The sequence below is a fragment of the Nicotiana tomentosiformis genome, chromosome 2, assembly GCF_000390325.3.
Source record: "Nicotiana tomentosiformis chromosome 2, ASM39032v3, whole genome shotgun sequence".
NCBI lineage: Eukaryota > Viridiplantae > Streptophyta > Magnoliopsida > Solanales > Solanaceae > Nicotiana > Nicotiana tomentosiformis.
In genome coordinates, this window is record NC_090813.1 from 21,675,623 (window position 1) to 21,702,902 (window position 27,280).

The 27,280-nt window shown below is 41.8% G+C and overlaps 1 long non-coding RNA gene and 1 pseudogene across 1 annotated transcript; one reads left to right on the top strand and one right to left on the bottom strand.

Moving 5' to 3' along the window:
- Positions 1-615: 615 nt before the first annotated feature.
- Positions 616-5,003, bottom strand: LOC117275827 (uncharacterized). Its single transcript, XR_004506035.2, has 2 exons — positions 4,670-5,003; positions 616-1,271 (listed from the first exon to the last, which is right to left on the bottom strand). It is a non-coding gene; the product is annotated as an uncharacterized lncRNA (long non-coding RNA).
- LOC104092418 (premnaspirodiene oxygenase-like) lies at positions 719-3,306 on the top strand (annotated as a pseudogene).
- Positions 5,004-27,280: the final 22,277 nt, after the last annotated feature.

Here is a 27,280-nt window from a genome sequence, read left to right on the forward strand (position 1 = left end):
GCATTAGTTAAAACCTTCGCTCCACTGAAGTGTGACTATAGAGTCAATACTGATTGCGTATACAAAATCTTATGTATATTAATGTAAAATACGTATAGTGAAAGGTGAAGATGTAATTAATTATCCTGATTGCAATCTTAATCACAATTGAAAGTTTGGAACTGTAGATTCGCATAAGATTTTCCATATCATTGCCTGCTGTAATTTAATGGTTATTGCATCATGCTTTAACGTTAAATTAAACACTTCTTCCTTATTCTATTGATAACAATCAGGTGTTAATTCAATATAATACCACTAACAGCTGGTTTATTGCTTTTATCAAACGTTGTTAAACAAATGTAAGTCTAAATAAAGGTCTCTATCTCGAATTCATCTTTCATTAACTTTTTACCAAGAGGAAATGACTTGCACGTATAGTCATAGTACTATTATATTTACGGAAAAATGACACTATATAGCCGTTCTCAAAAGAATAGCCGAAAAAATACATATTTTTTGTATATATATACATTCTGTATGTTATATACAAAAATTATACAAATTTTATACATTTTTTTGGCTACCATATATAAATAGTTTCTGGGGCGGGCTAAAAGCGAAAAAAACCCTATATTTATTATGGTATCATTTTCTCTAATATTGGGATTATATATAGGCCAAAAGAAAGCCTAGAAAAGTACAGAAGTACCAACAAATACATCTCTTTTGCTTGCTAATGGAGTTTCAGTTTCCATTCAACTTAACTTTCTTATTCCTTTTCCTATATCATTCTTCTTTCTAATACTAAGTAAATGGAAAAAATCAAAAAACTTAAGCAAGAAACTGCCTCCAGGTCCGTGGAAGTTGCCAATTTTAGGAAGTATCCATCACTTGGCATTGGAAGGTGGACTTCCCCACCATGCACTTGCAAACTTGGCCAGAAAATACGGGCCTGATCTCATGCACCTTCAACTAGGTGAAATTTCTACAGTCGTGGTTACTTCTCTCGACATGGCAAGAGAGATACTAAAAACTCATGACCTCGCTTTTGCATCGAGGCCTAAACTATTGTCCCTCGAGATAATATTTTACAAGAGCACAGACATTGCATTTAGTGCTTACGGTGATTACTGGAGACAAATGCGCAAAGTCGCTGTCTTGGAACTGCTCTCTGCCAAGAATGTTCGGTCCTTTACTTCTATTAGGCGTGACGAGGCTTCTTGTCTCGTACAAATTATCCGGTCATCGCCAACCGACGAGCCAATAAATGTTACTGTAAGGATCTTGACCTGCAAAGCAGCATTTGGAGAATTGTTGAAAAACCAAAAAAAGTTCATTCTAATAGTAAGGGAATTGGAAGAATTAACAGGTGACTTATTAGTGTGGCTGACATTTTCCCTTCAATCAAGATACTTCATTTGCTAAGTGGAATGAGGGGTAGAATTTTGAGTACTCACAAAAGAGTAGATGTTATTGTTGAGGATGTTATGAATGAGCATAAAAAGAATCTTGCAAGTGGTAAAACAGGCAATGGTGCATTAGGAGGTGAAGATCTAGTTGATGTTTTACTAAGACTAAAGGAGAGTGGGGAACTTCACATCCCAATCACCAATGACAACATCAAAGCAGTTATGATTGTAAGTTTTCTTACTTACAGGGAAAATCTTCAAATTATTCTTATTACCAAGAAAATCACGGGTTTTCTTTTCTTTCGTTTTGTTTCAAAATAACCAAGCCAAACCATGAAGCTAAACAAATCTATCCTAGTAATTAAACAGAATTTCTTCTATGGAATTACAAGCTAGTTACCAACAAGTACTGTGAAGGTTTCGAGTTTGAGACTTGATAATAAAGAATACCGGGACATTTTCCTCTTTAATGGGCTTTTTTTAAACCAAGTCAAATAGTTATGCTAAACGAATTTCTCCTAGTCAAGAGGGTTTCTTTCATTAATGGAATTACAAGTGACCAACATAATTGACATATATTGTTAGTTAGATGGAAGTGGAGCCTTGGCGTAACTGGTAAAGTTGTTGTCATGTGACCAGGAGGTCACGGGTTCGAGCCGTGGAAACAACCTCTTGCAGAAATATGCAGGGTAAGGTTGCGTACGATAGACCCTTGTGCTCAGACCCTTCCTTAGCGCAATCGGGCTGCCCTTTTTATTGTTAGTTAGATGTATAAAATATTACTGCATAATATAATAACCACTTAGTTGAATAAACTATTCACCTAATATTGAGGAAATTGAACGTAAGGCTTTAAAAATTCCTCGGCCTTTCAGGACATGAACACATGTAACAAGAAACTAGCTATTTGATTTTCTAGACAATAAAATAACTTACTAAAGCATGCCTTGAACTTTTGATAAGTACTGCCTTATTTGATATATTAAATAAACTCATTCTTTATTAATTTTTAATAAATGTAGGACCTGTTCTCTGCTGGAACAGAAACTTCAACATCAACAACAATATGGGCGATGACAGAAATGATGAGGAACCCAAAGGTGTTTGCAAAGGCACAAGCTGAGATAAGAGAAGCATTCAAAGGAAAAGAAACATTCGATGAGGACGAGATTGAGGAGTTGAAATACCTAAAACAGGTTGTTAAAGAAACCTTGAGACTTCATCCTCCACTCCCGCTTTTGGTTCCAAGAGAGTGTAGGGAAGAAACAAACATCAATGGATACACTATCCCATTAAAAACAAGAGTCATGGTTAATGTTTGGGCAATTGGAAAGGATCCAAAGTATTGGGAAGACGCATGAGATTTTAAGCCGGAGAGATTTGAGCAGAGCTCTGTGGATTTCATGGGGAATAACTTTGAGTATCTTCCTTTTGGTGCCGGAAGGAGAATGTGTCCTGGAATTTCATTTGGTTTAATAAATGTTCACCTTCCAATAGCTAAATTGCTCTATCATTTTGACTGGAAACTCCCTGATGGTGTCAAACCTGAGGATTTGGACATGACGGAATTTACTGCAATAACTGCAGCAAGGAAGAGTGAACTTTACTTAATTGCCACTCCTTATTATCCTTCTCAGGAATGATATCTGATACAGCAGTGAGGGTCTTTTTCTCCCTTTTTTTTTTTTTTTTTTGGGAGTTCTTTATGTGTTTCCGCCCTTGTGTGAATTATGTATTTAATGATACACCACACCCTACTATCCAATATATCCTGAATTTTTAACTCTGTAATTGTCGTTCATTGAATTCAGGGCAGAGCTCCTACAGCTCCTACCAATGTCTTTGAACTATTAGCTTTTTGTATTTTTTTTTCTACCCTCTCCCCAGGAGCTCCAAACCCGCAACCTTAGAGTTAGAGGTGGAGAGTGTTTACCACTTAAGCAACCCCCTCTTGTCAATTGTCAGCTTGTTTCAAGCTTGTATATATCAGCTTGCCTATACTTGTGCAATATATTTTTGTGACATTCAATAAGTTCACTGTTACCTATGGGATCTGACATTTGTATTTTAACAAGCTTCACCATCCAAAAATTATATGAAATTGCTTAGTAATTTTTTACAATCTATTTAATATCAGACATATCAATAAGCCCTTTTGTTATTAAGAAGTTCAATATTTTTATCACGGTCTTCTTCAACAAGTGCATTTCCTGAAATCAAGCACAGGGGCACAAATCAATGCATGGCTAAGCTTGCATGTTACTTAATTTTAAGCCCAAGCTTTCACAAAACAATTAACTTTTCCATGTTTTGATTGATATTCATGCTAATACACTAATTAGTGTTTTACAAGATACTTTTGGGACTAGCTTCGAAGCTCACTCCAGGGCAGGACACTTAGAAATGGCCCGAGGAACACGTACGGGCGCTTGTGTCGGGAGCCATATGTCCCAAACGCCTATGCGTAAGCTTGCCCAATGCCCAACATCCGAAACTCATCCAACATCTGCTACACAAATATGTTTGAAATTTGCTAATTAACATTATCAACTCTCAAAATTCTTTAGTAATACCTTGACTACTTAACTCATCAATCCCAGTAATAAAATATGAAGTTTGAGAATTGCACAACTCAAGTTTTGAGCAGTAGTATCACATTCTATTATTGAGAATATCTTGAATGTAAGTTTCAAGTTTTTCATTTCTGTTGGACTTTATAGATGAATTTCATAACTGGTCGAAACTCCAAAGCCAAAGTAAATACCACGAAAAAGAACTGTCTTGTTTGGTCCGAATTGTTCATGATAACAAGGGTTTGGTTATCATACAGGGGAATCAACCAAATGGTCCCTAGAGATCCCAGCCCACTATTCCCTCCAGTACCTTTCCCTAAAGTTTTATCCAATACATCACTCGATTTCTCACACGTGGCGCCTACAAATTTATGGACCAGATTTTTCCAATACTCAAAGTTCACACAACCATGAACTACAGACTACCCCTCTTTCTCCTTCCTCTCCATATTCCAATAACCAATGTCATCGCAATTCGAAAAACACAAATGATAGTGTCCTAGGAAAACTTGCGAAATTATTGAAACACCAAAATAAAATACAGAAAAATTATGATTTGCAACCATTTCGTAGCTTCTGAAACATTACAACTCAGCATATTGAGGTTGAAATATTAAATCTTTTTCATTCTAGAAAGATTTGCCCCTGGAATATTATATGAAATAAAAAAAAACTACTTGTATTTACAGGAACCCAAGAGCTCACCGAATTTAGAGAAATGGCAGCGAAAGTGGCCTGGGCGTCTTTTTCAACAGTATCGGAAGCAGCCAGAAAAGTTGAAATTGCCGAAAAATTAGTGTTGGTCACTTCTTTGTTATAGAATCGGGTAGCTTTAGTCACTGTAATGGAGAAAGAAGTTTGTGTATTCGAGAAATCTAGTCCATAATTTAATATACGCCACGTGTCAGCAATCAAGTGATGTATTAGAGAAAACTTGAGGAAAAGGTACTGGAGGGATACTCAGCCAAGGATTTATATCTACTACTAGATGGGTTTAGCCCGTGCAAAGCACAGGCCCAACATCCCATATTTTTAGGTAGCAGACTTCTTTCACTTTTCAATCCTCTAGTTGGTTTAAGCAAGGACAACAATTCAGAATATTGTACATTTATATTCTGATATAATTAGTCATTGCTTCAACCAACATACTCTTGTAGCAAAAAAGTCAAGTAAACATAACAAAAAGTAATAACTAAGTATGATAACTTGGACAGTAAAATAAACCTCAAACGTAAAATATTCTTTATTTACAAGGGTTTACTCGAAAAATGGATAGAGTTGAATTTATACGTAGTTCCGAGGATATGTGACGTAACTTAACACAAAATGTAAGGATAAATAAAAAGTGTAAATATAGATTGGGGAGAATGCTAAAATAGATAAGGTTATCAGGAACAATGAATCTCAGGATTCAATAAATAGAATCAATCTAAGAAATCTGAAAGAACGGTTCTTTTCTGTAGAAGAATATAGCCCTTTTATTACAATGTAAGCCTTCCAAAAAACTTGTCTTACAGAAATAGTAACCAAGCCTTTTTATAGTGGAAGGATTTGGCTCTAAGCATAATAAAATAAACATTCAGAGGGAGACCCATGATAAGTCACATTTTCCATAATTTCTGCCAAGATTCTCTCTAGTGGGATTGCAACGGCCTTTGTCTGCGAGCTCGATCTTGCTTAGAACCCTCGATTTTGGTATTTCGGCTCGAACTCATGATCTTGGTTTGAGCCCGATCCTGGCTCGAGCCCTCGAATTGATTCGAGGTCAATGTCGGTTGGTCTATGGATTGTCAACATGGTAGATTTTGATTCGATCTTGGTAATGATATCAAACTTGACACGGATCGGCCTCCCCAGGTTCGAGGATAGTTTGCTCCACCTTCAGGATCTCACTTTGATAAATCATCATTTGAACTCGATCGGACGTGCTAAGGCCGAAACCTATTTCGACCGTATACAGATAGTCCCCTCGTTTCTCAGAAAGAATGTAGCGAGAAACGATATGATTTTTTAAAAGCTCGATCGGATTATATCCTGTCATTTCCATCGGGTTCGACCATGATGCATCTAGTAGCTGTCCCGTCGGTTTAGTCTTTCAAGGCATTTAATGCATGCCAGGCAATGGTCGGCCACTGTTGATATTGAACCGCCATCGCTTGGACCTATAAATAACCCTTTCTTTTATCTTTTACCATTTTTACATCTTCTATCTTTCAAATTTCCCAAGTTCTTCTTCGTACTCTCCATCTTACCAGTAAATTTGTGATTTCTTTCCGCATAAATCCCTCTTCAATTCTACCAGATCTTTGTCCCTTTCTTCTACTCCCCACCTTTGAATTCAAAAATGGCGAAAACATCGCAAACCATTCCTCAGAAAGAGAAAGCTTCATCTTCACAGTGTGCCGCCGATGAGACACCGGCAGAACCACGGCGTGAGGAGTGTGTTCCCGGGGCGTGTGTCCTTACTTCAGATTTTAAGGTCGATAAAGGTTCATCGGTCCCTGGCCAGTGTAAGCCTGTATCGAGGTACATGTGTTCGATAACCGAAAAGCACCTCGAACAGCTAAAGAAAGATTGCAATTGGGGTGAGAAAGAAATAATAATTCCTACATCCGACGAAGATATCACTTCTTACGTGAAAAAGGTTTTTGAATGTGTATACTTACCCTTTCACTTTGGGTCCCTTTGATTCTGTTATTATTGACTTCTATCGACAATACTAAGTAACCCTAGGCCAGGTCCATCCTTCTTTATGGTGGATCGTTATCCTGATCCGATATTTTGTGAGCAAGATCGAGGGGATGTCGTTCACCCTCGATCATCTTATTCGATTGTACCGTCCTCAACTTTTTCGAGGGGGGTTAATAAAACTCCAGCATAGGGCTACCAAGGCTCTGTTCTCGAGTATTGACGAGGACATGGACCGGGGTTGGATGGGCAGGTTCGTTCGAATAAGGACTTCGGACCTGATCCCGACTGAAAAGATGCCTTTTCCCGATGAGTGGAATATGAAACGTAAGTGTGATCTTTCTGTTACTTCTATTTTCTTCTTTCATTTATTATCTCATCGACACTCCCCATTCTTCTTGATGTAGAGGTTCCCTGGATGCCCGGAGCAATCCCCGATCTCAAAAACTGGGTACGAACCCTTATTTCGATCTCCACATACGCCGAGCGCTCATGGCGTGATTTGTCAAAGGGTCGGTGGGAGGCCAAAAATCATGGTAAGCCCATTTCTCGGATTCTTTGATGATCCGAACGAGGCGGTTTTCAAAATATTTTATTCAGGTTTCCCATATGCAAGTTTGGGTAAAGACGCAGTTTTGAGGCCCTTGCCCAATGAAGAGGGAATTTCAGCCTATGTCCCAAAGTCGGTGAAGGAAAATAAAAGGAAGAGAGTCTCGGTTCCCGAATATCCAAAACCAAAGAAGAGGACGGCTCGTAAGCCGAACAAGAATATCATTCCTTTGACCGTAGAATCCGTTTTGCGTCTAAGGGATAAAGATGAAGAAGAAGAAGAAGAGAATGATGAGTGTGCTCTGGCGGTCCGAACGAAGAGAACCATTGATGCCTCATCGCCGGCTGGATCGATGATGCTCTATGAGGCTCCGCCTCGAACTGAAGATATACTGGAGAAAGATTCGGGTAGAGTCCCCGAACTATCAGATATCAAAGATGCATCTCACCGGAGTTAACCGGCAGGGGATATGATCGAAGAGCCCCTCGAACCCCTTCGAACCGAGGGGAACGCTCCAGGCGAGCCATTTGGGGCAGCAGCAGTCGAGGATTCGCCTACCTTTCTCGCTTTTTCTGCAGGGGTGATTCGGGAAGCTCAAGCTCTGGGAGCCCTCGATCTAGACAGGCCTCACGATGAAGAAGATCCCTTTCGTGACCTGTTTACCGGCATTGAGGACGTTGTCGGTGCTAGTGATGAATCGGATCTTTTTCACGGAGTACGGCAGGCTTTGAATCAGGTGAGCTTTTAAAACTATTTTGTCGGTACTATCTTCATGTTCGTTTTTCGTTAACTTCACTTCTTGTTTCTTTGTAGGCAGCGGCAGTTCATCGAGAACAATGTTCTCGGTCCCAGAATGAGTTGCATCAATACACGGCCGACCTACAACGGGCTACTGACGAGAGGAACTCCCTTGGACTTTCCTTAGGGCAGAGAGAGGAGGAAATAAAAGACCTCCGTGCTGAGCTGGCTAAGGCTTATCGAGATCAGACCGATTTGTCTGAGCAGGTAATGATGCTTTTGAAAGCCTATGGGCTTGATACCGGAATGATAGCTAACATTTCGGTCTCACAGCTGCAGCAAAAAATCGAGATGATCGGGAAGCTTCGTGAGGAGGTCGACGTGATAAGAACGGAGTCTTTGCAGTGAAAAGAAGGTATGGACCGCTTTGCTACCGAAAAAGAGACTGCTCAAGCCCAGTTATCATCGTCCGTAACCCAACTTCAGAAGATGAAGGAAAAAGGCCTGGTTCAATCAAGGAGAATTAAGGAGCTTGAGGCTCGGTTTTCCTCTATACTTGCCAAGGCCGAATCCGATGCCGAAAAGGCAAAGGCCGATGCGAATATGCTCGTGGTCGTCTATCGGGCCGATGCTGAAGCTGCCCAAGTCCAGGCAAGAGAGGCAGCCGAGTCTATCGATATTCGAGTGCATTGGGTCGCCGAACTTGCTAAGTGCCGATCCAGCAGGGAAACTCTCGACGAGATCCATGCCCGTGGCTTCGATCTCGCTAAAGAGATAAAAAGGGCCAAAGAACTCGAAGCCGATGCTGAAGCTCTGGTTTCAGATGACGATGGCGATGGCGATGATAATGACGATGAGAGCAAGAGCGGATCCGAAAATGGGAGGAAGCCTAATAAAGAAGAGACCGCTCCTGGTCGAGAAGTTTAGTTCTTAGTTTTTACGTTGTAATCTCCCATGCAGATAAATTTGTATATAGACATATCTCCCTTTTTGCCGACTTGCTTCTGTTTTCGTTTCCCGTCTGGCGAGGACTTTATTCATGCCTTATGAATGTTTTCACAATGATTTAAACAATTTAATCAAGTTTGGACTTCGTAGCTCCTGTAACCGAGCGAGCGCTTACTCAAAACTTGGGGCAATGTAGCCCTTTAGGCTTATTAGTTGTCAAGGATTCGATCTTGAAGAAATATAGCCCGTAAGCATAATGGTCGAGTGAGTGTTAGCTTGAACTCGAAGTAATGTAGCCCGTAGGCTTAATGGTCGAGTGAGTGTTTGCTCGAACTCGAAATAAAAAATAGCCCGTATGCTTAATCGAGCGAATGATTCGAACTCGAAGTAATGTACCCCATAGGCTTAATGGTCGAGTGACTGTTTGTTCGAACTCGAAATAAAAATAGCCCGTAGGCTTAATCGAGTGAATGATTTGAACTCGAAGTAATATAGCCCGTAGGCTTAATGGTCGAGTAAGTGTTTGCTCGAACTCGAAATAAAAATAGCCCATAGGCTTAATCGAGTGAATGATTCGAACTCGAAGTAATGTAGCCCGTAGGCTTAATGGTCGAGTGAATGTTTGCTCGAACTCGAAATAAAAATAGCCCGTAGGCTTAATCGAGTGAATGATTCGAACTCGAAGTAATGTAGCCCGTAGGCTTAATAGTCGAGTGAGTGTTTGCTCGAACTCAAAATAAAAATAGCTCGTAGTCTTAATCGAGTGAATGATTCGAACTCGAAGTAATGTAGCCCGTAGGCTTAATGGTTGAGTGAGTGTTTGCTCGAACTCGAAATAAAAATAGCCTGTAGGCTTAGTCGTTGAGTTTATCTTAATTATGATTGCATAATAAATCTCAAAATAGAGGAATTTTCCCTTGGATATAAGACGCCGATAAATAAGAGAACTTTCTTCGCACGTTATTACACGCCTGGATTCGGGCCAATCTATATGATCATGGTTCGCTTCGATCATTTGGCTCTTACAATTGTTCCTATTGGAACCCTGTTGTTGTGAAATAACTTTCTTGCGAGACCTCGGATATTGTTGTAAATGCTGCACGATTAATGGTTGCCTCATTAAAAACCTTGCCGAAAAATCCATTTGGGATAAAACCGGTCTAAGGGAAAAAGAGTGCAACACGTGCTTCCTAGTGAGAGACCCGTCTTAGCCCTTGTTCGGACTTCTGCAGGGGTCAGTTTTGAGATATAAATGGATATGGAAAGGTTGTACCTTAGTAGTAGTACCGTTTTAGATGTGATACATTCTAGCTGCTTGATAGTTGTTTGCCGTTTATAATGCCGAGCCTGTACGATCCCTTTCCGATGGTCTCGAGCACCTGATATGGTCCTTCCCAATTCGATCCTAGTTTCCCTTCGTTCGGATTTCGGGTACTGATGGTAATTTTTCTCAACACTAAGTCCCCAGGCTTGAAATGGCAGAGCTTGGTTCTTCAATTATAATATCTTTCGATTCGCTGCTTTTGGGCGGCCAATTGGACGAGAGCAGCTTCTCGTCTTTCGTCTGATAGTTCGAGGCTTGTATTCATAGCCTCGTTATTTGATTCTTCCATCGTGAATCGAAATCTGGAACTGGGTTCACCCACTTCGACTGGTATCAATGCTTCGGACCCATATACTAAGGAGAATGGGATCGCCCCCGTACTAGATTTTGACGTTGTCCGATATGCCCAAAGAACTTCGGGCAGGATTTCTCTCCATCTACCTTTAGCGTCGTTCAATCTCTTCTTTAAGTTTTGAATGACAGTTTTGTTTGTTGATTCAACCTGCCCATTCCTGCTGGGGTGGTATGGAGTATCCTTCTTATCTTGTGGTCTTCGAGGAATCTTGTTACTTTGCTGCCAACGAATTATTTTCCATTGTCGCATACTATTTCGGCAGGAATCCCGAATCGGCATATGATATGATCCCAGATAAAGTCCATAACTTCTTTCTCTCTTATTTTCTCAAACGCCTGCGCTTCAACCTATTTAGAAAAATAGTCAGTCATAAATAAAATGAATTTGGCTTTACCTGGGGTCGATGGCAGAGGGCCGACGATATCCATTCCCCATTTCATGAATGGCCATGGGGATAGGACCGAGTGGAGTTGTTCTCCGGGTTGGTGGATCATCGGTGCGAACCTTTGACATTTGTCACATTTACGAACAAATTCCTTCGCATCTTTGCCCATATCAACCCAATAATACCCTGCTCTAATTATTTTTTGAACTAACGTATCGGCTCCAGATTGATTCCCGCAAGTGCCCTCGTGCACTTACCGTAGGATATAATCGGTATCTCCCGGACCCAAGCACATTGCCAAGGGTCCATCGAATATTCTTCGGTATAGTATTCCGTCCGGAGCCAATGTGAATCGAGCAGCTTTAGTCCGTAGGGTTCTGGAATCCTTAGGGGTCCAATGGGAGTTTTCCGCTACTCCAAGTATTCAATATACTTGTTTCTCCAATCCCAGGTTAAGTTTGTAGAATTTATTTCGGCGTGACCTTCTTCGATTACTGATCTCGAAAGTTGAACAACATTCCCTGAATCATCTACCTCGACCGATGACCCCAAATTTGCAAGCGCATCGGCCTCATTATTCTGTTCCCGTGGTACATGTCGTAAAGTCTATTAATTGAAATGGTGCAAAGTGACAAGCAGTTTATCTAAATACCTTTGCATCCTACCTTTTCGAACTTCGAAGGTTTTGTTTACTTGACTCACCACCAGCAAGGAGTCGCAATTGGCTTCAATGACTTCTGCTCCCAAGTTTCTAGCTAGCTCGAGACCTGCAATCATGGCTTCATACTCGGCCTCGTTGTTAGTCAACCTGATAGTTTTAATAGATTGCCTAATAGTGCTACCCTTGGGTGGTTTCAAAACTATGCCCAGCCCGGACCCTTTTACGTTCGAAGCCCCGTCCGTAAAAAGGATCCATATCCCAATGATGTACCTGATTTCAATAATTCTTTTTCGACTTCGGGTACGAGTGTTGGCGTGAAATCGGCCACGAAGTATACTAAAATTTGAGACTTGATGGTCGTGCGGGGTTGATATTTGATATCGTACCCGTTGAGTTCGACGGCCCATTTGGCCAGTCAGCCTGATAACTCGGGTTTGCGCAAAATATTACGAAGCGGGTAAGTGGTTAACACACATATGGGATGACATTGAAAGTACGGCCTTAACTTTCTTGAGGTGCTTATCAGTGCAAGCGCCAATGTTTCTAAGAGCGGATATCTAGTTTCCGCTTCTCCTAAGGTTCGACTCGTATAATAAACGGAGAATTACGTACCTTGCTCTCCTGGAACTAGGACACCGCTTACGGCGACTCCTGATACCGCCAAGTACAAAAAACATTTTTTGTCTGTTTTTGGAGTGCGAAGTAGTGGTGGGCTTGTTTAGATATCGCTTTAGTTCCTCTAATGCTTGTTGTCACTCCGGGGTCCAAGCAAAATCGTTCTTCTTTTTGAGTAGAGAGAAACATTTTTGACTTCGGTCAGATAATCTTGAGATGAACCGGCTTAAGGCTGCAATCCGACCTGTTAGCCTTTGTACGGCCTTCACGCTGTCCACAACGATGATGTCTTCGATGGCCTTGATTTTATCGGGGTTAATCTCTATTTCCCGATGTGATACCATGAAGCCGAGGAACTTGCCCGAACCGACCCCGAAAGCACATTTCTCGGGGTTGAGCTTCATGTTGTATTTCCTTAAAATCTTGAACGTTTTCTGCAAATGGGTCAAATGGTCCTCTGAGCGCAGGGATTTAACTAACATGTCATCAATATAAACTTCCATTGATTTTCCTATTTGTTCTTCGAACATTTTATTTACTAGGCGTTGGTAAGTAGCCCCTGTATTTTTTAGCCTGAAGGGCATCACATTATAACAATACGTTCCATATTTGGTGACAAACAAAGTCTTTTCCTGGTCCTCCGGGTTCATCTGGATTTGATTATACCGGGAATAGGCATCAAGAAAAGTGAGGGTCTCATGGCCGGCCGTGGCATCAATCATGCGATCGATGTTAGGCAGCGAAAAGGAATCTTTGGGGCATGCTTTGTTCAAATCCTTATAGTCCACACACATTCTAAGTTTGTTCCCTTTTTTTAGGGACTACAACTACGTTGGCTAGCCATTCGGGATATTTCACCTCCCTAATGGACCCTATTTTGAGAAGCTTGGTTACCTCGTCCTTTATGAATGTGTGCTTTCTCTCTGACTGGGGTCTTCTCTTTTGCTTCACCGGTCTGAACCTGGGGTCCAAACTTAGCCGATGCGTCGTTATGTCCGGCAGGATCTCTGTTATATCTAAATGGGACCATGCAAAACAATCGATGTTATCGATAAGAAATTGAATGAGTTTCTTCCTGAGTTCGGGGCTCAACCCCGTTCCTAAGTATACCTTTCGCTCGGGCCAGTGCTCGATCAATATGACTTGCTCTAGCTCCTCGATTGTTGATTTGGTGGCGTCGGAGTCATCGGGCATCACGAAAGATCGAGGGACCCTTTGGTCATCATCCTCTTCGATTTTCTGGTTGTATGGCTGGGTCGAAGCCGATGTCTGTGATTGCTATTTGGTGTCCCGTTCTCCTTCCGGGCCCGATCCTTTTATCGGCGAAAGTGCGAACATTGGTTTAGCTTCGTCGATGGCGAACATTTCCTTTGCGGCTGGCTGTTCTCCATACACCGTTTTGACACCTCCCGATATCGGGAATTTGAGGTCCTGGTGTAGGGTCGAAGGCACAAATCTCATGTTGTGGATCCATGGCCTTTCGAAAAGGGCGTTATATCTCATATCGCCTTCGATCACGTGAAACTTTGTTTCCTGGATGGTCCCGGCCACGTTTATTGGTAGGATTATCTCACCCTTGGTGGTTTCACATGCCATGCTGAACCCGTTTAGGACCAGAGTTGTGGGTACGATCTGATCCTGTAGGCCGAGCTGCTCTACTACCTTCAATCGGATGATGTTGGCCGAGCTACCTGGATCGATTAACACATGCTTAATTTTAGTTTTATTCATGATTACGGATATTACCAGTGCGTCGTTATGAGGTTGGATGACCCCCTCTGCATCTTCATCGTCAAAGGACAAAGTCCCCATGGGTGCGTAATCTTGAGTCCGAGATCGTTTTTCCCTCACCGTCGATGTTTTAGTGCGTTTAAGTACTGGTCCCTAAGGAGTATCGATGCCTTCGATGATCATGTGGATGACGTGCTGCGGTTCTTCTTGCTCGTTTTGCTTGCTGAAATCCCTACTTTTAAAATTGTTCTTCGCCCTATCACTTAGAAATTCCCGAAGGTGCCCTTTGTTAAACAAGCGAGCTATTTCCTCCCTTTGTTGCTTACAATCTTCCGTTCTATGGCCATGGGTACCATGATATTCGCACGTTTGATTGGGATTTCTTCGGGCAAGATCGGTCTGCATGGGTCGAGGCCATTTAGTGTCTTTGATGCGTCCGATCGCTGACACGAGAGCGGATGCACCAACGCTGAAGTTATATTCCGATAATCAAGGTGCTTCTATAGGATCGGCATATTTATCGAAGCCGTTCTTACTCATAAGCCCCCGATAACTTTGTCCTCGATCAATCCTTTGATTGTTATGAATTGCATTGCATGCTGAACCGTTGTTCAGCCGATCCGCGACTTATGGTCGATATCGATCTCTGTTCGACCTTCATTCTCTGTCGATCTCCTTTTGGTTTTTAGTAACTGTCCTGTTCTGATGAATGGGTCCGTACGGAGCTCCCAACTGATCATCCTCGACCCTAATTTTCGATTGATATCGGTTGTGTATGTCTGCCCAAGTTATCAATGGATACTCGATCAAATTTTGTTTCAGCCGATGTGATGCTGTCGAACTTAGCTCGTTCAACCCTTGGGTGAAAGCTTGTACGGCCCAATCGTCCGCGGCCGGGGATAATTCCATGCATTCTATTTGAAATCGGGATATGAATTCCCTCAGCATTTCATCCCGCCTTTGCTTTACTTTGAAGAGGTCTGATTTCCTTGTTGCAACCTTTATGGCACCAGCATGTGCTTTTACGAACGAATCTGCTAACATGGCAAAAGAATCGATGGAATTCGGCGGTAAATTATGGTACCAGATCATCGCTCCCTTCGAGAGGGTCTTCCCGAACTTTTTCAACAACACGGATTCGATCTCATCGTCCTCCAAATCGTTGCCTTTTATAGCACATGTGTAAGAGGTGACATGTTCGTTAGGATCGGCCGTACCGTTATATTTGGAAATTTCGGGCATACGGAATTTTTTGGGGATTGGATTCAGTGCCGCACTCGACGGAAAAGGCTTTTGTATGAATTTTTTCGAATCAAGCCCCTTTATTATTGGTGGAGCCCCCGGGATTTGATCGACCCTGGCATTGTACATTTCCACCCTCTTGTCGTTGGCTTCGACTCGTTTTGTGAGTTTCTCGAGCAATTTAGTAATTTCGGGAGTAATCCCCGATTCTTGCTCGTTAGATTTCACTATGGCGGGCTCTATTCTGGGGTGACTTCTCGAAGTGGATTGGAATCCGGCCTGCTTTGTGCGCGAGTTTGGCTCTGTAGCTGAGCTATCGCTACTTGTTGGGCTTGTAGCATCTCGAAGATCATACGTAAGCTGGCCCCGATTTCTCCCGCGTTTTGGGTGTCTCGGGCTATGGATCGAGTACCGCGCTGAATGCTTCTTTCCGGTTCGGAACACTGGTTCGCTTCCAAAGCTATTTGTGAATTGACATCCAATGGTATTCCAGCTCGAATTTCGGGTACTTCGATTCGAGCCTCGGGTGCCAAGCTATCGTTAATTGGCCTTCCGGCCCCGGGTGCCAAGCTATCGTTAATTGACCTTCCGGCCCCGGGTGCCAAGTTGTTGGTTTCATCTTGAAGGCCGGCTTCATAATCTATCGGTGAAGCCAATTGATTGGTGGTTATTCGTAGCTGATCCGAAATTCAAGATATTTTCGGAAATAAGTGCAAAGCACAATGGCGTATTTTTTTAGATTTGTATCAAATGACCACTGTTATCCTCGGCCCCACGGTGGGCGCCAAACTGTTTATCCGAAAAATGAATAGCGTTGAATTTATACGTAGTTTCGAGGATATGTGGCGTAACTTAACACAAAATGCAAGGATAAATAAAAATTGTAAATATAGATTGAGGAGAATGCTAAAATAGATAAGGTTATCAGGAACAATGAATCTCAGGATTCAATAACTAGAATCAATCTAAGAAATCTGAAAGAACGGTTCTTTTCTGTAGAAGAATATAGCCCTTTTATTACAATGTAAGCCTTCCAAAAAACTTGTCTTACAGAAATAGTAACCAAGCCCTTTTATAGTGGAGGGATTTGGCTCTAAGCATAATAAAATAAACATTCAGTGGGAGACCCATGATAAGTTAGCTTTTCCAAAATTTCTGCCAAGATTCTCTCTAGTGGGATTGCAACGACCTTTGTCTGTGAGCTCGATCTTGCTTAGAACCCTCGATCTTGGTATTTCGGCTCGAACTCATGATCTTGGTTCGAGCCCAATCTTGGCTCGAGCCCTCGAATTGATTCGAGGTCAATGTCGGTTGGTCTCTGGATTGTCAGCATGGTAGATTTTGATTCGAGCTTGGTAATAATATCGAACTTGACACGGATCGGCCTCCCCAGGTTCGAGGATAGTTTGCTCTACCTTCGGGATCTCACTTTGATAAATCATCATTTGAACTCGATCGGACGTGCTAAGGCCGAAACCTATTTCGACCGTATACAACAAGGTAATGTAAATTCAGAAGCCTCAAATATGAAGACACAAAAACTGAAAAGTAAAATACCCGCCATGCAAATCATACCTCCCAAACATTTAAGTTGCAAAAACAAAAGAAGTCCAGTGCTTAGGGAAATAAAGAACGAAATATTTTACTTTACAATCACAGAAATCAAGCATCCAAGCTACATCACATATACTTGAAGCTAAGGAATTCAATATGAAACAGTGAACAATAACAAATATCTAGCTCAGACCAAAAAAAGGATGTCCACATACAATGGACAATGACAGAGAGTCAAAGTGCACTTCACATTTCTGCAATGTTTGGAAAATTGCCAAGCTTGGGAAGAATTTGGAGCCCGTTTGAATGATCTTGTTTTAAGTGACTTTTAAGTCATAATTTATGAATTTTAGCTTTTGGCTTTAGGCTTGTTTTTGTCATTTTAGCTTAAAAACAAGTGCTTAAAAGCACTTTTTTACTCTATCCAAACTAAGCCTGTTTAACGGGCCGGGTTGACCCGTTTCCGGACCGGTCCAGACTGGTTGTAACTCGGCCCGGCCCGGCCCGGTAGTTAGGGGGCTGGGTTAGGGGGGTTGGTCCGTTTAAAAAGAAATCCGATTAACCGGACCGGTCAAACCCGGTCAACGAATAATACTGTTGAACTGGTTAACCGGACCGGCCCGGACCGGTTCAACGGCTATAAATCTGAATTTTTTTTTTTTTAAAGTCATATGACCGTTGGCCTTCAAATTTGACCGTTGCCCAACGGATATTTTGCAAGAATAACCCTTTTTGGGCAATTATTTTTAAAAAATAATACTTTTAGTAATTACTTATTTAGCCCTTTGAAAACTATAAATACACCCCCCTCTTCTTCATTTCTTCTCTCATCTCTCATTTCTCAAACTCAAATTTTCAATTCAAGTTAAATCATGCCCCGCGATTCTAGAGTGCGCTCATATGTTTGGGAACACTTTGAGGTGGTAGAAGAAAATGAAGAAGTTCACAAAGTAAAGTGCAAGAACTGTGGTCGTGTTTTAAATATTCGTCGAAAGTGGGAGGGCACAGGCTGCTTAAGATATGAAAAGTTGTCTTGAGTGTTCTTCAGAAATTCGTATTTAAGATTTTAAGTTGATTTTAGATAATTTGTGTTATTTTAAAATTATTAGACGTATTATGCTTAATATTTTAGTTTGTTAGATTAATTTGAAGTATTATTATGCAATGATAAGTGCAAGTTTGAACTTTAATTTGAAGTATTAAATGTAAACTTTAATTTGCAAGTTTGAACTTGCAAATTATAAGTGCAATTTTTTTCCACCTTCATTATATTCTATTATCTTAAATTCTTAATGAAATATTTAAAATTTCAAATATAAGATTTTAAAACCTTTGCATCCTTTTATTCAAACACTCTTTTTATAAGATTGTTTTTTTGTTTTATATTTTTACTTTATATTAATATAAATTACGATAGTTATACAAAATATAAAAATAAATATTAAAAAAAATACTAACCCGGCTCGGCCCGGCCCCTTGGACCCGTTACCCTTCCTGTTTATTTTTTACTCGGATGGACCCGGACCGGTTAAGCCCGTTATTGAAAACCCCGTAATCGGTCCGGATTGGAAACCGATCGGTCACCTTTTTTCCCGCCCCGGCCCACCCGTTAAACATCCATAATCCAAATACTACAAAATGACATAAAAGTTATTTTAACTTAAAAGTACTTAAAATAAGTCAATACAACGGGCTCTTGGTCTTTTGAATCGGTTAGTGTCCAAGTCGAAAATTATTCTTTTGCATAACAAGCCAATCTCCTTTAGCATTTACCAATCATTGTGTATTCGCACAAAGTCCTGCATATCAACAATATATTATCATTAAAATCTTAAAAAAATTCAAGTACTAAAAGCTAAATCCTACAAGTCTCCATTGAAAATAACTTACAAGCTGCTGAGAAGCATCACAAACGTTACTCTAAAAGAGAAGTGAAAATGCAAATTAGAGCCTCAACTGTGGTACTGATATGTTCTAAAATATTTCCAATAAACTGGATTCCATTGAGAAATTTAATAACTAAATAACACACAGAAAGTACAACATTACATAAGTGGAACACCTATTCAAATTTTTATGACAGATCTTGCACCGTAGGACAAAATTTTCGAGTCCATCATAAGAATCTAAGTTAGACATTGGAATAAGGTAAGTCAGTTAAAGTAGCGACTACCATGTACAATGTGAAATAATAATTTATCAAAAGAATCTTAATGTGCAATCACCATGTACATTAGCGAATAACATAATCAAAGTGATTCAGTACTAGACTCTTATTTTGAAGACAAGCAACAATTACAGCCATACTTTATTGGCTGCATGCAGGGATCACTTTATTCAAAATTTAACATATATCAAGTAATATAACCTTTTCATTGTGAAACTATTCATAAATAAGATATCATGACCAGCACCATAAACTCGAACAAATATTGCCTTTTAATGTCCATGTTGTTTGTTATTGCTTACAATTGGTGTTTCATCTATGATTGTTTCACAGTGTCTCAAGGTAAGACTTGTTTGAACCATTCAAAAAGCATATCTATCCCCATTGATCCCAAATTTCTGACCAAATTAAATTTGAAGATCTAAATGATGCAAGTGAATGCAATCATGTAGAAGAGTCTCTGTCAAATGGTAATAATAAAAGGACTCAACAAAGATAAAAATGACTCATTACAATTGTTTACCCTAAAAATTGAGCAACAATTAAACTTATATTGTGGTTTTAAGGATATGTGATTTAACCCAGTACCAATTGATAAACAACGAATTAAATAAATAAATTGGACAATAAAATAAATCAAACCGGTCTGCAAATAATGCCTCGACCTCGATTCGAGATAGTCTCGAGATTAGTTGATAAGAACAGTAGAGGATGGAACAAACATCGATGAACAATGATGAACAAAGAAAACAACGTATATGTATATTCTTATCAGTGAATAATAATTGTCCCTCTTACAAGTGAATGGAATTCCTGTTTATATAATAGAAGAATCCTAAATAAGGTACAACTCTCATAACGGAAGTAGATCCCATGATTGGCACTAATAACTGCTTTGATTTGATCTGTTCTAGGATTTCTGCCATGATCTTCGACCGGTTACTGATATCTCGCCATTCCGTTATTATGCCTTACTCGACGTCAGTCATGCTTGATCTCGATTGTTGCTGGCCTCGATCTCAATGAACACTTCGATCTCTAGGCTCGATATTCTATCTTCGAGCTCGAGCCCGATCTATTATGAGGTTACCCTCAAGGCAACTCCCCTGCCAACGAAATCTAGTATGCCCGATTTCGACCGTATACAGATAGTCCCCTCGTTTTTTGGAGTGTAACGAGAAGAAACGAATTTGAGACTTCGATTTAATACCTCGATCAATTATGACGTCAACATCGTGACGTAAGCGACAAAAGCGATTGAAGTGTCGTGTCTATACAATTTCCAAGGTCATTAATTAACGCTAGTTGATGGTCGGCCACCAGTGCTTTCAAACCATCAAAGTGGCTATTATAAATAGACCACCTTCATAATCTTCTCAAATTTTACTTTCAAACTTCTTCTAATCTTCAAAAGCTCTTCTATTCTCTTCAAGTTCATCAACTTTGCCGGTTTCCGTTTGCCAATCTCTTATTAAAACACAAATTCCGCCTTCTTCTTCTTCCTTAAACCTTATATAGCAATGGCAAAAACATCAAAGATCATTCCTCAAGAGGAAAAGGCCTCCTCATCGCTGCCGGTCGGTGACAAAACACCGGTGGAGCCACGTATCGAAGAGTGCATCCCCGGGCCTTGTGAACTTACTTTCGACTTTAAAGTCGAAAAACCCTCTTCGGTTCCTGGTCGATGCGAGCCCATGTCTAGATACATCTGTTCGATATCCGAAGGCGATATCGAGCAGGTGAAAAAAGACTTCCACTGGGAGAATAAAGAGGTGGTGATTCCTACCCCTGAGGAGGACATCACCACTCATGTGAAAGGGTTCTTAAGTGTGTATACTTACCTTTTCATACTGGGTTCCGTCGATCTTGTCATAATCGACTTCTGTCGCCAATACCGGGTAACCCTAGGCCAGATCTACCCCTCTTTTTGGTGCATTGTTATTTTGCTCAGATTCTTCTCGATCAAGGTCGAGGGGATGTCTTTCACCCTCGATCATCTCATTAGGCTATACAGCCCCATCTTTATCGGGGCAGACTGATAAGGCTTCAGCGCCGGGCCACGAAGGTGTTGTTCTCAAGCATAGATGAGGATAAGGACCGAGGATGGATGGGCCGGTTTGTCCTAGTGAGGACCTCCGACTTAATCCCAACCGAGAAGATTCCATTCCCCGATGAATGGAACATGAAGCGTAAGTAGAACCTCACCGATAATGTTTGATTACTTGTTATGTTTCCTTTACCTCTTCTCATCTATATTCTTCTTTATGGTGCAGCTTCCCCCTGGTTTCCTGGTGCAGTCCTGGACCTTGCAGGTTGGATTCGACAACTGGTTTCAACCTCTTCGTATGCTGAGCGCTCGTGGCGCGATTTAGCCAAGGGTCGATGGGAGGCCAAAAATCACGGTAAGTTCCCTTGTCCGTGTTTGATGCTTTTCTGTGAAATACTTCCTTTTTACTCAATTTCTTCTCATATAGGTCTTGGAGACAATGTCGTCATGAGGCCGCCTCCCCTCGAGGAAGAGGATATCCCAAAGCCGACCAAAGACAAGAAAAGGAGAAGGGCCTCGCCTCCAGATACCCCAAAGCCCAAGAAAAGCAGGGCTCAAAAGTCGAAGACTGATCCCACCGTTCTGTCTGCCGATATAGTCCAAACACTACGATATGAAGACGAGGAGGGAGAAGAAGCTACCTGCTGGTGGCTCGGAAGAGGGGAGGTATCAAAACTGTTGAGTCGGTGACGGTCGAAGAGGTTCACCCGCAGACCGAGGTGATCTCGGAGGAAGGTCCGAGTAGAGTCCCCGAGTTATCGGGCTGTTGATGATGCCTCCTGCCATGATGAGCAACCGGCAGGTGTGCCCGAAAGGTCTAGTTCTGAGGCCCTTCAAAGAGAAGAGACTCGCTCGGGGCAATTAACATTGATGATTCGCCGCCCGGCCCCACGTTCTCTGAGGGGCAGTTTCGGGATGCCCGTTCCATGGGGACCCCGATGTTAGGATAGCCCCCGAAGGGGATGATATATTTTGCGGCTGCTTCGCGGGGGTCGATGATGTTCCCGACCTGGACGCATCACTCATTTTTTATGAGGCTCGGCGGCATCTGAACCAAGTGAGTTTTAGACCATGTTACCATGTTTGCGTTTGTTCTTATTTCTCTATGTTTGATTTCCTTCCTTTCTGTACAGGCTATGACACTCCATCGAGAAGTGTCCTCCAAATACCGAGTTGAGCTAGCCCGATGTGAGGCTGATCTCAAAAAGCTTATGGAGGAGAGAGACGCCCTCAAACTCCTCTATGTGCAAAGAGAAGAGGAGATCATGTGTATTCGAGCCGAGTTGACAAGAGCTCATCAAGATCAGACCGAGCTCATTGAACGGGTAATGTAAATTTTTGGGAGCTTGTTATGTATTAACTTGATATTGGCGACTAACATTTTGTTCCTGTAGGTTCAGCAGAAGGCCGAATTGGTTGAGCAGCTTCGTGAGGAGGCCAATATGAAAGAGGTAGAGACTTTGGGGTGGAAGCAGAACATGGACCATCTCGCCTCGGAGAAGGATGTGGTTCGGGCCCAACTATCTTCGGTTGAGCGTCAACTCCAAAGTGTGAAGGAGGAGAACTTGGCCCGAGCCCGGAAGATTGAAGAGCTCGAGACTCGGTTGGCCGCTGAGCTTGCAAGGGCCACATCCAAGGCAGAGGCGCTCGTGGCCTCCTACCAAGCCGATGCTGAAGCCGCTAACACTCGGGCAAAGGAAATTTCTGATGCTGCTGAGGTTAGATTGTCCCATGTTGCCGAGCATGCTAGGTGCCTGTATCAAAGAGAGACTCTTGAGGAGGTACATGCTCGTGGCTTTGACCTTACGGCTGATATCGAGAGTGCGAAAGTTTTGTAGGACGAGGCCGGAGCTTTGCTTTCCGATAATGAAGACTCTGCGAGTAGATCCGAGAGCGAAGGAGATAAAGATGAAGCTCCTGAAGATGCGGCTCCCGAGGAGGACTAGGCACTTAGGATTGTTTCTCCTTTTTTTGTGTAAGACCCTGTGTGGTCTTTGTAAATACTTTGCATATATGAAAGATTCCTTTTCTTTCTGTTTCGTCTCCGATTTCTGATTTATGATAAATTATATTTTGCCTTTGCCTTGTGAAAACTTTGTTGCAATCGGGTTGTTGTAGCCTCTATAATCGAGTGAGCAATAGCTCGAACTCAGAGTAGAACAAACCCTTAGGTTTTTTAGTTAAGCGAGGGAGAGTCCCCAAGCTCAACAATATGTTCGAGATTTTGATTTCGGATGGCTTGATCAAAGCCGTAATTGTACTGTTTTTATAGCCGAGTTCGAATAAGTTTCGAACTCACAGTAACAGACCCCTTAAGGTTTTATATCAAATAATGATGAATCCTCGAGCTATATTCAAGTCAGTTTTATTTGAGCTCGGAATAGCGGAACCCTTAGGTCCGAATTGAGTGAGAACAAAATCTCGAACTCTAAGTGTATTGGCCCTTAGGCTCTTTAGATTGGGCCGATATGGCCTCTAAAAGATGGCTATTTTCTCTCTTTTTCGGCTTAGAAGACTTAGTAAAAAATTTCTTTATGCCTTAACACGTATTCTTTACCTATTGGGGGTTTTGAGGGTTCGATATCGATTGAAACCCCTTTGCTTTTTGTGCCTTTGCACATTTGTGTTAAGATAATTTGATACCTCTTAAGGATTTTTGAGGGCTGATTTTATCGAAGCCCTTTTGATTACTTGCCGAGGGTAACCTTTTTTAATCGGTTTTTCAAAGAATTCGAAGGCCAATTTTTATTGCGAGATTCGGACGTCTCCGATCCGCCTTAATTTGGCCGTAGCATTTGGGTATGTCCCTTGGGATTATTTCCCAATAACACTTCGAACTTGTTCGAAGTGTTAGTCCCCGAGAATGATGTCCTTGGCCTATACATCGAGGGGTGCCTCTTTGAGGTCATATGAATTTGAGTTTAGATTACTCGAATATGTCGATCGTCGACGGCAGTCCTCGAGTGTATGAGGTATATTTGCACTTGGCCCTTGAGCTATTTCTCACAAAATCATAAGTATGGAGCTTGTATAGTAGAAAATTTTCTTTGAGACACAAGATGTTTGGTATAGAAAGAATGCTTCTTTGTATAATTTATATATGCGTACATGTTTTGCCATCGGGGCTCGACTAATCAATATGGATACGGTTCATTCGACCATTTGGCCCATTACAAAGTTTCCCTATCGAGACCCTTTGGCACGAAGTATTTTTCTCGAAAGTGTAACATCCGAGGGTGATGCCCCCCAGTATTAGAGGTTGATTGTAAAGGAGCCTTGGATACTGTTGAATTGTCCTCGGGTAGCACATAATTGTTGCCTCGTTAAAAACCTCGCCGGAAAAACCTACTTGGGATAAAAACCGATCTAAGGGAAAAAGAGTGCAACGCGTGCTTTACAACCTGAGGTCTTGATGTCTTCGATCGAAAATCTTAGCAATAATATCGTTTAAGAAGCGATATGTTCCAATTATTTGGCAGTTGTTCGCCATCGTGCCGAGGTTATAAGATCCCTTTTCGATGATGTCGAGGACTTGGTAGGGTCCCTCCCAATATGGGCCGAGCTTTCCTTCATTAGGATCTCGAGTGTTGATGGTGACTTTCCTCAGGACTAAGTCCCCGACTCTGAAGTGGCGAAGGTTGGTTATCCTATTGTAGTATCTTTCGATTCGTTGCTTTTGTGTAGCTATTCGAACGAGTGCGGCTTCTCATTTTTCATCCAATAATTCGAGGCTAGTATTCATAGCCTCGTGATTCAATTCATCTATTGTATGTCGAAACCTAGCACTGGGTTCTCTGACTTCGACTGGAATCAAGGATTCAGAGCCATATACTAAGGAGATCGGGGTTTCTCCCATACTGGACTTTGATGTTGTTCGATATGCCTAAAGGACTTCGGGTAGAATTTCTCTCCATTTCCCCTTAGCTTCGTTCAACCTTTTCTTTAGGTTTTGAATGATAGTCTTGTTCGTCGATTCGGCCTGTCCGTTCCCACTAGGGTGGTACGGCGTTGATAATATCCTTTTTATTTTGTAGTCTTCGAGGAATTTCGTCATTTTGCCGCCGATAAATTATTTTCCATTGTCATACACTATTTCGGCAGGTATCCCAAATCGGCATACGATGTGATCCCAGATGAAGTCTATAACCTCTTTCTCTATCACTTTCTCGAACACATGTGCTTCAACCCATTTAGAAAAATAGTCAGTCATAAATAAAATGAACTTAGCTTTACCTGGGGCCGATGGAGAGGGCCGACGATATCCATCCCCCATTTCATGAATGGCCATGGGGATAGGACTGAATGAAGTTATTCTCTAGGCTGATGGATCATCGGTTCAAACCTTTGACATTTATCATATTTTCGAACAAACTCCTGAGTGTCATTTTCCATGCTATCCCAATAGTATCCTGCTCTAATGATTTTGTGAATCAGTGATTCGGCGTCGGAGTGGTTCCCACAAGTGCTTTCATGGACCTCTCGTAAAACATAATCGGTGTCTCCTGGTCCTAAGCATACTGCCAATGGTCCATCGAATGTCTTTCTGTATAATCTTCAGCCAATGTGAATCGAGCAGCTTTGGTTTGTAGGGCCCTCGACTCTTTAGGGTCCGATGGGAGCTTTCCGTTCTTCAAGTATTCAATATATTTATTCCTCCAATCCCAAGTTAAGCTTGTAGAGTTATCTCGGCATGACCTTCCTCGATCACGTATCTCAAGAGTTGAACGACAGTCCCCGAGCTGATCTCATCTTCCTCGACCGATGACCCCAAATTTGCAAGTGCATCAGCCTCACTGTTTTGTTCTCTAGGTACATGTTGTAAAGTCCATTCCTTGAAACGGTGCAAGGTTACCTACAGCTTGTCCAAATACCTTTACATTCTATCCTCTCGAACTTCGAAGGTTTTGTTTACTTGGTTCACCACCAGTAAAGAGTCACACTTGGCTTCAATGGCTTCTGCTCCCAAGCTTCTAGCTAACTCGAGACCTGCAATCATGGCCTCATACTCGGCCTCATTGTTAGTCAACCTAGAAGTTTTGATAGATTTCCTAATAGTTCTACATGTGGGCGGCTTCAAATAGATGCCTAGCCTGGACCCCTTCACATTCGAAGTACCGTCTGTGAAGAGGGTCCATACCATCGATGATGTACCCGATTTTAACAAGAGTTCCTTTTCAACTTCGGGTATGAGGGTTGGCGTGAAATCGGCCACGAAGTCTGCTAAAATTTGAGACTTGATGGCCGTCCGGAGTTGATATTCGATATCGTACCCACTGAGTTCGACAACCCATTTGGGGTTCCTTCTGTTTATTTTTCCTATTGGCGTCCCTTTCTCTGAAATGATTCTTGGCTTGATCGCTGAGGAACTCTCGAAGGTGGCCCTCATTGAATAGACAGGCTACTTCCTCCCTTAATTGCCTGCAATCCTCGGTCTTGTGATCATGCGTGCCATGATACTTGCATATCAAATTTGGGTTTCTTTGGGAAGGATCAGTTTCTATGGGTCTGGGCCACCTAGTATCTTTGATCCTTCCGATTGCCGATACAATGCCCGATGCATCGATGCTAAAGTTATATTCCGATAACCGAGGTGCCTCTGTAGGATCGACATACTTGTCGAAACCACTTTTTATCATAAGTCCCCGAGAATTCTGTCTTCGATCACTTCTTCGATCGTTCCGGGCGAAATTGTGTCCTGAACTATTGTTCCTTCGATCTGCGGTATATGGTTGATATCGGTATTTGTTCGATCTTGGATCCCGGTCGACGTCCCTCTGGTTTTTAACTGCCGACCTGTTTGGATGTACTGAACGTCTGAACCGGAAGGGGCTCCTAATTGGTCGTCCTCGACCCTGATCTTCGATTGATATCGATTGTGCACATCTGCCCAAGTTACAGCTGGATAATTGATCAAATTTTGTTTCAACTGACGTGATGCTATCGAACTCCGCTCGTTCAACCCTTGGGTGAAAGCTTGAACGACCCAATAATCTGTGACCGGTGGTAACTCCATGCGTTCCACTTGAAATCGGGACACGAACTCCCTCAGCATTTCATTATCCCTTTGTCTTACTTTGAAAAGGTCTGATTTCCTCGTTGCGACCTTTATGGCCCCGGCGTGTGCCTTTATGAAAGAATCTGCTAACATGGCAAATGAGTAGATGGATTTTGGTGGCAGATTATGATACCAAATCATTTCTCCCTTCGAAAGGGTCTCTCCGAATTTTTTCAATAGCACAGATTCGATTTCATCATCTTCTAAATCGTTACCCTTGATGGTGCGTGTATACGAGGTAACATGCTCGTTGGGA